The sequence below is a fragment of the Gracilinanus agilis genome, unplaced genomic scaffold (assembly GCF_016433145.1).
Source record: "Gracilinanus agilis isolate LMUSP501 unplaced genomic scaffold, AgileGrace unplaced_scaffold48690, whole genome shotgun sequence".
Lineage (NCBI taxonomy): Eukaryota > Metazoa > Chordata > Mammalia > Didelphimorphia > Didelphidae > Gracilinanus > Gracilinanus agilis.
Window position 1 is genome coordinate 1 of NW_025383233.1, and position 9775 is coordinate 9775.

The 9775-nt window shown below is 49.2% G+C and overlaps 1 long non-coding RNA gene across 1 annotated transcript; it reads left to right on the forward strand.

The window, feature by feature from the left end:
- The first annotated feature begins 7903 nt into the window (after window positions 1-7903).
- Window positions 7904-8855, forward strand: LOC123255562. The gene is made up of 3 exons (XR_006506774.1): window positions 7904-7976; window positions 8352-8413; window positions 8771-8855. It is a non-coding gene; the product is annotated as an uncharacterized LOC123255562 (long non-coding RNA).
- Window positions 8856-9775: the final 920 nt, after the last annotated feature.

A 9775-nucleotide genomic window follows, 5' to 3' on the forward strand; every position in this document is an offset into this window, starting at 1 on the left:
ACCCGGGAGCCGGAGGTGGCCCGCCTCCGGTGCTGTTCAAGGCCGCTGCAGCCAAAACTAGGGCTGCTGGACCTGGGTCGGGACCCTCCCCCGCCGCTAGGGCTTCTGGGTAAGACCCAGGGTCCCCAGCCTCCCCCTCCCCTGCTGGGGCCAGAGATGGAAGGCTGGGAGCCCATTCTATCTGGCTTTGCTTTCCCAAGAGTCCTCTTCCCCGAAGTTCCCCTCCTCTCCGCTACCCCATGCACACACATAGGCTTCCCAATCCCTATGTTTCCTCCAACCCCACCTCAGTGGCCTCCCGTCTTCCTACTGCCACAGCAGGCGTGGCCTTCTGGCAAAGCCTTGTTATTGTAGGGTAGCTCTTGACCGCCTGGGCTTAGGGTGCCTGTCCAGGGACTTAGAAGGTTGGAGCTGAGGAGGCCTTTCAGTTCCTTAGAACACAGAAGGTAGAATGCCAGGGCTGGAGGCAGGAAGGTCCTTAGCCCAGAACGTCGTGAGGGCTGGGGGGGAGGAGGGGGAGGGAGGACTTAGATTCTAAGGACCTAAGGCTTCCACCGTAAGTTATCACAGCTGGAGAGGACCTTCAGAACACAGAAAGTTGAGTATCAGAGCTTGGAAGGACTAGAACATAGAATGTCACAACTAGGAGGGACCTTAAGGATATTTATTAGACTTGGGAATATCCTTGGGATGTAGAGTGTCAGAGCTAGGAGACACTTTAGACATTAGAGTCCAGTCCCCTCATGTTACATATTAGGAAATGGGTAAAATGGGGCTGGGGTAGCTAAAGCTGTCATCAAGCAACCAATTGCTTGTGTTTCTACCCTCTGGGGTCCAAGGAACTTGGTCCCTCCCCCTCTACATAAGAACTTTCAAATGCTCAAAGGCAGCCATCCTGCCCATTTTGAGTTTTTTGCTTTTGCCTAATTAAACCTTAGTTCCTTCCAATGATCCTTCTATAGCTCTGGTTCAGGGGCCTTCACTGTCCTGCTTGCGCTTCTCTGGTAGGTTCTAGACTTTAAGTGAGTCCTTCCTTAAATGCAGCACCTCCAACTAGGCATACTGCTCCATGTGTGGTGTGACTAGGGCATAATGCTGAGATCTTATCACCTCCTTATTCCTGGAAGCTCTGCAGCCCCAGCTTTCATTCGATTTTTAGCCGCCCCATCACATGCTGGTGGCACCAGTTGAGCTTGCAGTCCACTACAGCCCAGATCTTTGTCAGACAGCTTGCTGTCCAGCCAGGCCTCCCCCATCATTTCCTTGGGAAGTCAGTTTTTCACACCCAATATTTCTCCTTGTTGAATCTTGTTGTGTTCCATTCAGCCTTGTGTCCTTGCCTGTTACCATCTTTTTGTGATACCGATTCTGTCTCAGCCTTGAATTACCTGCAAATCTGCTGAGCCTGCCTGCTAATACCTGGGCTGGAGGGTGGCATGTCATCTTCGTCTTTATCCAAGTCATTGATAGAGATGTAAAACATTCCTGGGGTTCACTGAAGACCTTTTTTTAAAAACCCTTCTCTGCCATCTTAGAATCAATACTGCATATTGGTTCCAAAACAGAAGAGCGGTAAGGGTAGGCAATGGGGGTGAAGTGACTTGCCCAGGGGCACACTGTCTGAGGCCAGATTTGAACCCAGGACCTCCCACCTCTAGGCCTGACTCTCCATCTACTGAGCTACCCAGCTGTCCCCCAAAGCTGACCTTGAACATTTTCTTGATGGCTATCTTTAAAATCTAATTTTCAGCCACCTGATTGTCCTATGGTCTAGTGACTAGACTACCTGACCTCAAGTAGAGGCTGTTGGGGAGGAGATGGACCCTCAACCTTCTTCCTCTTCCTCTTCTTCTTCCTGCCCTGACCCTTCTCCTCTGGCTCAGTTCAAAGGTCCCTCTTTCCAAAGATCCTATTCCATAGGGTCCCTACCTCACGCCCAAGACTCCCCCAGCTCTTCCAAGCCCCTGGCTCAGCTTCCTTTACTCTCCTGTATTACATTCCTCTGGAGTCTAGGCTTTTCATTTTCATTTTCATCCATCCCAGTCCAGTCCAGGAGAACCTGGCTCATAGAATCTGCCTTGGAAGTGCCATTAGGGGACATCTCGTCCCAAGTCATTCATGAATAGGAATCCCCTCCATAGCATCCTCCCCTACAAATGGTCATCCAGCTTCTCCTTGGAAGCTTCTAGTGACGGGAAACTCACCACCTCTCAAAATCCATTTCACTTTTGAATAGCTCTGATTGTTGGGAGGCTTGCCCTTAGAGTAGCAGGGGGTGATGTGAAAAGCCCTCAGTTTAATAGTGACAGAGGACCAGTGTTTGAATGCTGCTTCTGCCCTTTTGCCTTGGATAAACCACTTAAACTCTGGGGACCTCAGTTTCCCTATCTATAAAATGAGTGGGTTGGACCACAAGCTATATAAGATCCCTCTCAACCCCGGATGAATGAAAAATGTGGCTAAGCAGGGAGGGGACTCAAAGAATAAGAAAAGCTGTACCTGTGTTCAAGGAGATCACATTCGAATGGGGATGACAGTATGGAAATAAACATGTGCATACAGGATGTACACAGAATAAATTAGAGGTAACATCAGAGGGGAGGCCCTGGCATTAAGGGGGAGCAGGGAAAGACTTCTGGCAAAAGGGGGAATTTCACTGAGACCTGAAGAAAGCCAGGAGGAGGCTGTGATGAGAAGGGAGAGCACTGCCAGTATGGAGGGCCCCGAGACGACCAGTGAAAATGCCTGGAAATGGGGGTCTTGTGAGAGGAACATCCAGGAAGCCAATGTCTTTGGATTATAGACTCCATTGGAAGGGTACAAAGTGCAAGGAACCGAGGGAGAGGCCAGATTACGGAGGGCTTATAAGCCAAACTGAGGATTTTATGTTGGATCCCGGAGGGAGCCATTGGAATTCGTGAGATAATGGGGTGGCGTGGTTAGATATTCCCTTTGGGAAGTTCACTTTGATTGCCAAGTAGAGGATGGACTGATGGAGAGCAAAGACCACCCCTGCCCTCTTGGAGCTTACAGTCTAATGGAAGAGACAAAGCAGGTAGGGGAGCGATGTCCAGTGAAGGGCACTTTGGTTTAGAAAATTTCAGGGGTGGTGAATGAGGCCATGGGGGAATAGATTGACAGACTCTTTCGTGGCACCATGTTAAAGTTCATTTGATCTTCTAGGCCTTAGATGAAGCCAAGATCCCCCTTCCTCTAACTCCCACCCGTCATTCCTCCTTCTCTGATATGGGATCACAAGGACGCAATCAGTTGAGTCTTTGGGCCCTGTAATTGCCCTTCAGATCCACAGAGGCAGTGATGGTGGCCCTCCCAAGTCTTCTGAGGTTCCAGAACAGGCATATCCAGACTGAGATAGGCTTGAGGAGGTTCTACCAACATTAAATGATCCTGGGACATCCTTAAACTTCTCAATCAGATTATTGCAAGCTGAGTGTAGTTTAATGGAAAGAGTCTTGGAATTGGAGCCAGGAGACCCAGAGCTTCAAGTCCTAGCTCTGATGTTAAGGCCAGCCAAATGACTGGATGAATAAAGTCGCTGCCTTCCTCCAGCCTGTAAAATGGGCAAATGATATTTGTCCCACTCACCTTGTAAGAATATTAGGAACAAAGAATTTGTCGACCATAAAGCACCATAGGGACGTAGGTTGTTCTAATAAACGTGTATTTTAATTGAAAAAAAAAAATACTGTTTGTTTAAGGTCCTCCAGTCTGGTGACATCACAAGATCTGACTTAGAAGCCCAGCCCTCTTATTTACTCCCTCCGTGACCCTGAGCAAGTCATTTAACTTCTCTTGTCCTTGGTCTCATTTTGTGTAAGAGGAATGGGTTGGACTAGGTGGCTGCCATGGACCTTTCCAGATCTAGGCTCATCATCCCATCATGCTGGTCCCTTTCTTGCTCCAGCCAGGACTCCTACCTTGGTGTCACTTGGAAACATCCTCTGTCTAGGCTGGCATCTTTCCTAGAGCCAGTACTGGACAGGACTTCAGGGACCACCTACCTCTCCCCTCTTGTTTTACAGATGGGAGGAGCAAGTTTTTTGAGGGGGTGGGGTGGGGATAATGAGTTGAATTCTTTTTTAACCCTTACTTTCTGCCTGCAAAGATAAAAATTAATATTCAATAACTATTATATTTTATAGTTTATTAATAATAACTAAAGTAAGAAAAAAACTAGCTAATCCAGCCACAGTCTCCAGAAAAAAGAGAGCAAGAGGCAGAGTTACCCACAACCACATAAACAATAATGTAAAGAGGCAGGTAAAGGAAAGGGGGAAAAGAATTCTGAGAGATAAAGTCCGAGGTACAAAATTCTCTAAATAATATATGCCTTAAGATAGAAGAGCAAGGGCTAGGCAAATGGGGTTAAGTGATTTGCCAGACTCACACAGCTAAGAAGTATCTGGGGTCAGATTTGAATCCAGGTCCTCCCAAAGCCAGGCCCAGCCAGCTCACTATCTACTGTGCTTGCCTAGCCGCCCCTTGAATTCTGTTTGGAATGCAATAAGATTGAGATGCTGTTTGAACATCCTAGTGGAAATGGAGTCCAGTTAATGGTGGGAGAGGGAAATTAGGACCATTCTGACTTAGCATACCTTCTCATTTCGGACACATTGTAGTCACCCTGTAAACATTTCTTGAATGAATGAATGAATGTGATAGTTCTCTGCTTAGTATTCAAAGCCCTCCATGGCTGTCTCCGGTGATACCTTTCCAGCTGGACTTTACATAATCCTTTCTCTGCAATCTACAGCCTGTTCTTTGAAAAGCACCCCCCCAACTTCCATACCTTTGCTCAGGAAGTTAGCTATGCCTGAAATGTTATCCCTTTCCTTCTACAGTTGGAGAAGTCCTACCCATCAATTCAACTCCTGCTTATTAAGCATCTGCTGTGTACAAAGAGATTTCAAACCACCTCGTAGAAGCCTCTCCAGACCTTCTCCCTCCCTTCTTGACAACCTTCTCCCTCCCTCAGACTTCATTTAGTTCCTTTTGTAGGAATTATCTTATAATGTTGTGTATTCATATTGACTTTTCTTCTAACTTGACTGAGTTCCCCAGTGAGGTGGAAACTATGCCTTATCTGACCCTTGCATGTCCTCCAGGGCTCAACCAGGTGCTCTGAACACAGTAGGCACTTAATTAGTGAATGGATAAATGAGATGCCATTGAGGAATCGCCTGCATAAAAGAAAGAGCTGGTACTCTGTGAGTGAATGGAATCAATTCAAGATAGAAAGAGGGAAAGGAGAGGAGGGAGAGAATACATGTGAGTATTAAGGAAGGAAGGAAGGAAAGGAACAATTAGACTGATGGCTAAGTCTTAGAAGGTGGTTTACTGAGAGAAGATACTAGTAGAGGAGCATCTGGAGGGAGGATTGGGGTAGTGTCAACTTGCATTGTGCTTGATGGCACCACGAGGTTATGGAGGATGAAATCTAAGAAGAGAAGGTGTAGATCATTGGCGACCTTGGAGATAACAGCTTGAGATCAATGATGATCAAAGTCAGGGATTGAGGGGTCAAGGAATGAATGAATGAATGAATGAATGGTCATGAGCAAATGTAGACTGTTCCTTTTAGATATTGGGTCAGGCACTAGCACATTGTTGGTGGAGTTGTAAACTGGTCCAACCATTCTGGAGAACAATTTCTGACCATGCCCAAAAGGCTATAAAATGGTGCATACCTTGCAACTCAGCAATGTAGCACTACTAGGTCTGAATCCCAAAGAGAAAGAGAAATTGAATTTTCACAGAGAAAGGAAAAGGACCTCTTTGTATAAAAAATATTTGTAGCAGCTCTTTTGATAGTGGCAAAGAATTGGAAATGAGGGGATGGCCATCCATTGGGAAATGGCTGAACAAGTTGTAGTATATGGTTGTGATAGAATACTATTGTGCTGTAAGAAATGATGAGGGGGATGGGTTCAGAAAAACCTAAGATGACTTAAATGAACTGATACAAAGTGAAGAACCAGGAGAACATTGCAGAGTAACAGCAATATTGTAATTAACGCCAACTGTGAATGATTTCTTAGCTTTTCGAATTGATACAGTGATGCAAGGGAATTCCAAAAGTGCCCATGATGAAAAATGCTCTCTACCTCCCAAAAGAGGATTAATGAACTCTGAGGGCAGAATGAAGCTTTCTTTTTAAATTTTATTTTTCTGGGGTGGGGTGCAACATGTCTTTTTTTTTTTTCCAACATGACCAATATGGGGGGAAGTGAATAAAGAAGGGGGGAAGAAAGAAGTTGGATCAGAAAGAATCAGGATGGTAGCCTAAGAGGGGAAGAGAGCCTGGGCTCATGGGAGCATAAAATCACAAGATCAAAGATTTGGAAGGGACTTCAGAGGTCAAAAAGGAAATGACCTGTCTAGGATCACACTGGTAGCCTGTGCCAGAGCTCGGATTCAGCCCAGGAAGGGCTTCCTAGGCTAGGGGAGACCAGAGCATATTTGGAAAAAGTGGGGAAAGAGATGGTGGAGAAGAAGCAAGTGAAGATGGGCAAAAGAAAGGGAGGTGAGGCTCCCAAGCAAGAAGGTAGAGATAGAACGATAGGACATGGGGAGAGCCTCGTTCCTACCAGCCCTGAATGGCCCCAGAGTCTCTTGGGCCCTGGGCCAGGGCTTTTATTAGGCACCAAGGCTGCTCCGTCTGACTGAGAGTGCTCACCCTGGAGGAGGTGATGGAGAGAATGATGGCAGTGGCTTCAGAGAAAGGGTGAGGGGGATTCCCTTAGCTTGGACCCTGGCTTCCTTCAAGACTCAGCTGAAGGCCATTTTTAGCAAGAGGCTATTCCCAGTGTGTCCCCCCCTCCCAATCCCCTCCCCCAAGCTCTGGACCTTTGTACCAGCTGTCCTTCATTCCTGGAATATCCTCTCTCTTCCCCTCCCCCTGGGAGCTTCCCTGGTTTCTTCAAGTCCCACTTTCCACAGAAGGCAGTTCCCAGTCTCCCCCTGCCTCCAGTGCCTTCCCTCTGACACTGCCACCCCTCTAATGCTTATTACTCATAGCAAGACTGCTGCAATAGTTAGGGGTGGGTCTGCCAGCCCTAAGTGTCCCCCCACTCTAGTCTGTCCCCCATTCAGCCACTAAAGGGAAGCTCTGATCATGGCACCTCCCCGACTCCAGTGGCTCCCTACTGCCTCCAGGATCAAATACAGAGTCCTCTGTTTGGTCCACAAAGCCCTACCTAACCTAGTCCCCTCCTACCTTCCAGGTTTCTTTCCTCCTCTTCCCCATCCAGGCATAAGGCCTCCTGGCTGCTTCATCAAGACACTCGGTCTCAGCTCCAGGCAGGCATTTTCTCTGGCTGCCCTCCATGCCTGGAACTCTCTGCATCCCTGCCTCCTGGCTTCCTTTAAGTCCCAGCTAAAATCCCATCCTCTGCCCTCCTGGCCTTACGCCTGCCTCTAGTCATCCCTTAGGTGGCTTGTTTTGCACCCATTTGTTTGCACGTTGGCTTCCCCTTTGGGTTGTGGGCACCTCGAGGACCTGGGCTCTCATTTGCCTCCTTTTAGCCCGGGGCCTGGCACATAGTAAAGGGTTAATAAATGCTTGTTGAAGTCAGAAAGGCTTTGAATCCTGTCTCTCTGGACTTGGGTTTTGTTGCTGTGAAATGGGGAGGGGGGGAGTAGACAGGATGGCCCCTGAGGGCCAGCTCCATCTCTGCCAGTGGCTGGTGAAGCCCCTCCTGTATTCTGGAGCCCGTGTGTGCTTCCAAAGCCCCAAAAGAGTGAGTGGCTCCTCCCGGTGGGCTTCTGGTCTCTTTGGGAGTGCAGAAGATGCAGAACGACGTGCCTTCTGGCAAATAGCTGCGAGGACACTTGGTTTCTGGGCATCTTCGCCCTTGCCCTGAGCCTGGCCTTCTCTGTGTAGGTTGGCACTCTATGTCTATGAGTATCTGCTTCATGTGGGAGCCCAGAAGTCAGCCCAGACCTTCCTGTCGGAGGTGAGAAGCAGCTGGCTGGGGTAGGGCCGCCCACTCCTGCTCAGCTCTCCCTTTCTCTCTTCTTCCCGGCTCTCCTCTTACCTACCCCCACCCCTTCTCCCAATTTCCTTGGCTCTGTTTTAACTGAGATGGGGAGGGGGTGAAAGGATTGAGGGCCTGAAAGAACTGAGGGGGCTGAGATTGCGGGGACTGAATGACTAACCCTCTAATTGTTGCTGTAAAGTCCTGTGATTTAGGTTTAAGGAAGAACTGAGAGGGCTGGATGAGGGGGCTTGAGGGACCCAAAGAAACAAGAGAGCCAGGATTTCTTAGGTGGGGGGAGAACGTGGGAGGGTTGGGCAGGGTCTCTCTCTAACCTGCTTCTGGCTCTGGCAGATCCGGTGGGAGAAGAATATTACATTGGGGGAGCCCCCAGGGTTTCTTCATTCCTGGTGGTGGTAAGTCATTGGGGGTAGGTGACAAGGGGGGAGCCCCAGGGAGGCAGAAGTGATGGGGGGAGGGGCAGTGGCTCTGGGAAGGAGCCTTCAGGGCTAGAAAAGGATGATGGGAAATAATGGGGAAGGGAGGNGGGAGGCAGAAGTGATGGGGGGAGGGGCAGTGGCTCTGGGAAGGAGCCTTCAGGGCTAGAAAAGGATGATGGGAAATAATGGGGAAGGGAGGGATAGGGTTGATATGTGCAGGGCCCAGTAGGGCCAGGTTGCTCTAGGGAGGAGTGAGGGGTAGGGGAGGTTGACTGGGGCAAGGGGGATTGGGCAGGGTCCAGTGTCTTCCTGATCATTTCTTGTCCCCCACAGTGTATTCTGGGACCTGTACTGTGCAGCCCCTGACCGACGAGAGACCTGTGAGCATTCTAGTGAAGCCAAGGCTTTTCATGACTACGTGAGTCCCTGCCCTGTCCAGGGCCAGATCTGGGGCTGGTAGGTGGGTGAGTGGGTGGGTAGAAAGCCTCGACAAGATTTGGAGTCTGTGGACGTGCATGAGTGAATCTGTGTTTTTAGGGGGCTGCAGGCCTTGGCCCCAGCATTGGGGCTAATGGAAAGCTCTGCCCAAAATTCTCGGCTTGTTTTCTTGAAAGAATCTCAGGCTATGGGAGAGGCCTCTGTCTTTTGGTAGTATCTGAGGAGGTGACCCTGGGCTGAAACAGGACAAACTTGCTGGGCTAGGCGAAGTCCTGCTGTCCTTTTGGAGGAGTTTAGGTAGAGACAAAGTGATTGAGACAGGGTGGGCCGGCCTCCTGGGGTCTCCAAAGCTCTTGCTCTCTCTGTGAACCTCCCTTCTCCAAGTGGCCAGTTCTCTATCCATGCACCTGCTTGGAAACTTCATGAATTGTCTTGGGAATGGAGACTGACCTGTCCAGAGTCACAGAGCCACTCTGTGCCAGTGGTAGCACTTGAATACAGGTCTTCCTGACCGTTTAAGGTTGCCTCTCCTCTTGCCATACAAACACCCCTACACTCCCCCCATCCACCCACCCACCCCTCTCTTTCCCTCTCTACCTTTCTGCCCCCTCTCCTACCCTTCCCTTTCTCTCTCCCTGCCTTTCTCTCTCCCTCTCCCTCTCCCCTTCTCTCTCTCCTCTCTCTGTCTGTCTGTCTGTCTGTCTCCCTCCCTCTCTTTCTCTCTCCCCTCCCTCCCTAACTCCCTCTCTCTCTCCATCTTTCTTTCTGTCTCTGTCTGTTTCTCTCCCTCCCTCCCTCTTTCTTTCCCTCTCTCTCCCTCCTTCCCTTTCTTTTTCTCTCCTTCCCTCTCTCTCTTTCCCTCCCTCCCTTTCTCTCTTTGTCTACTCCTCTCTCTCTCTC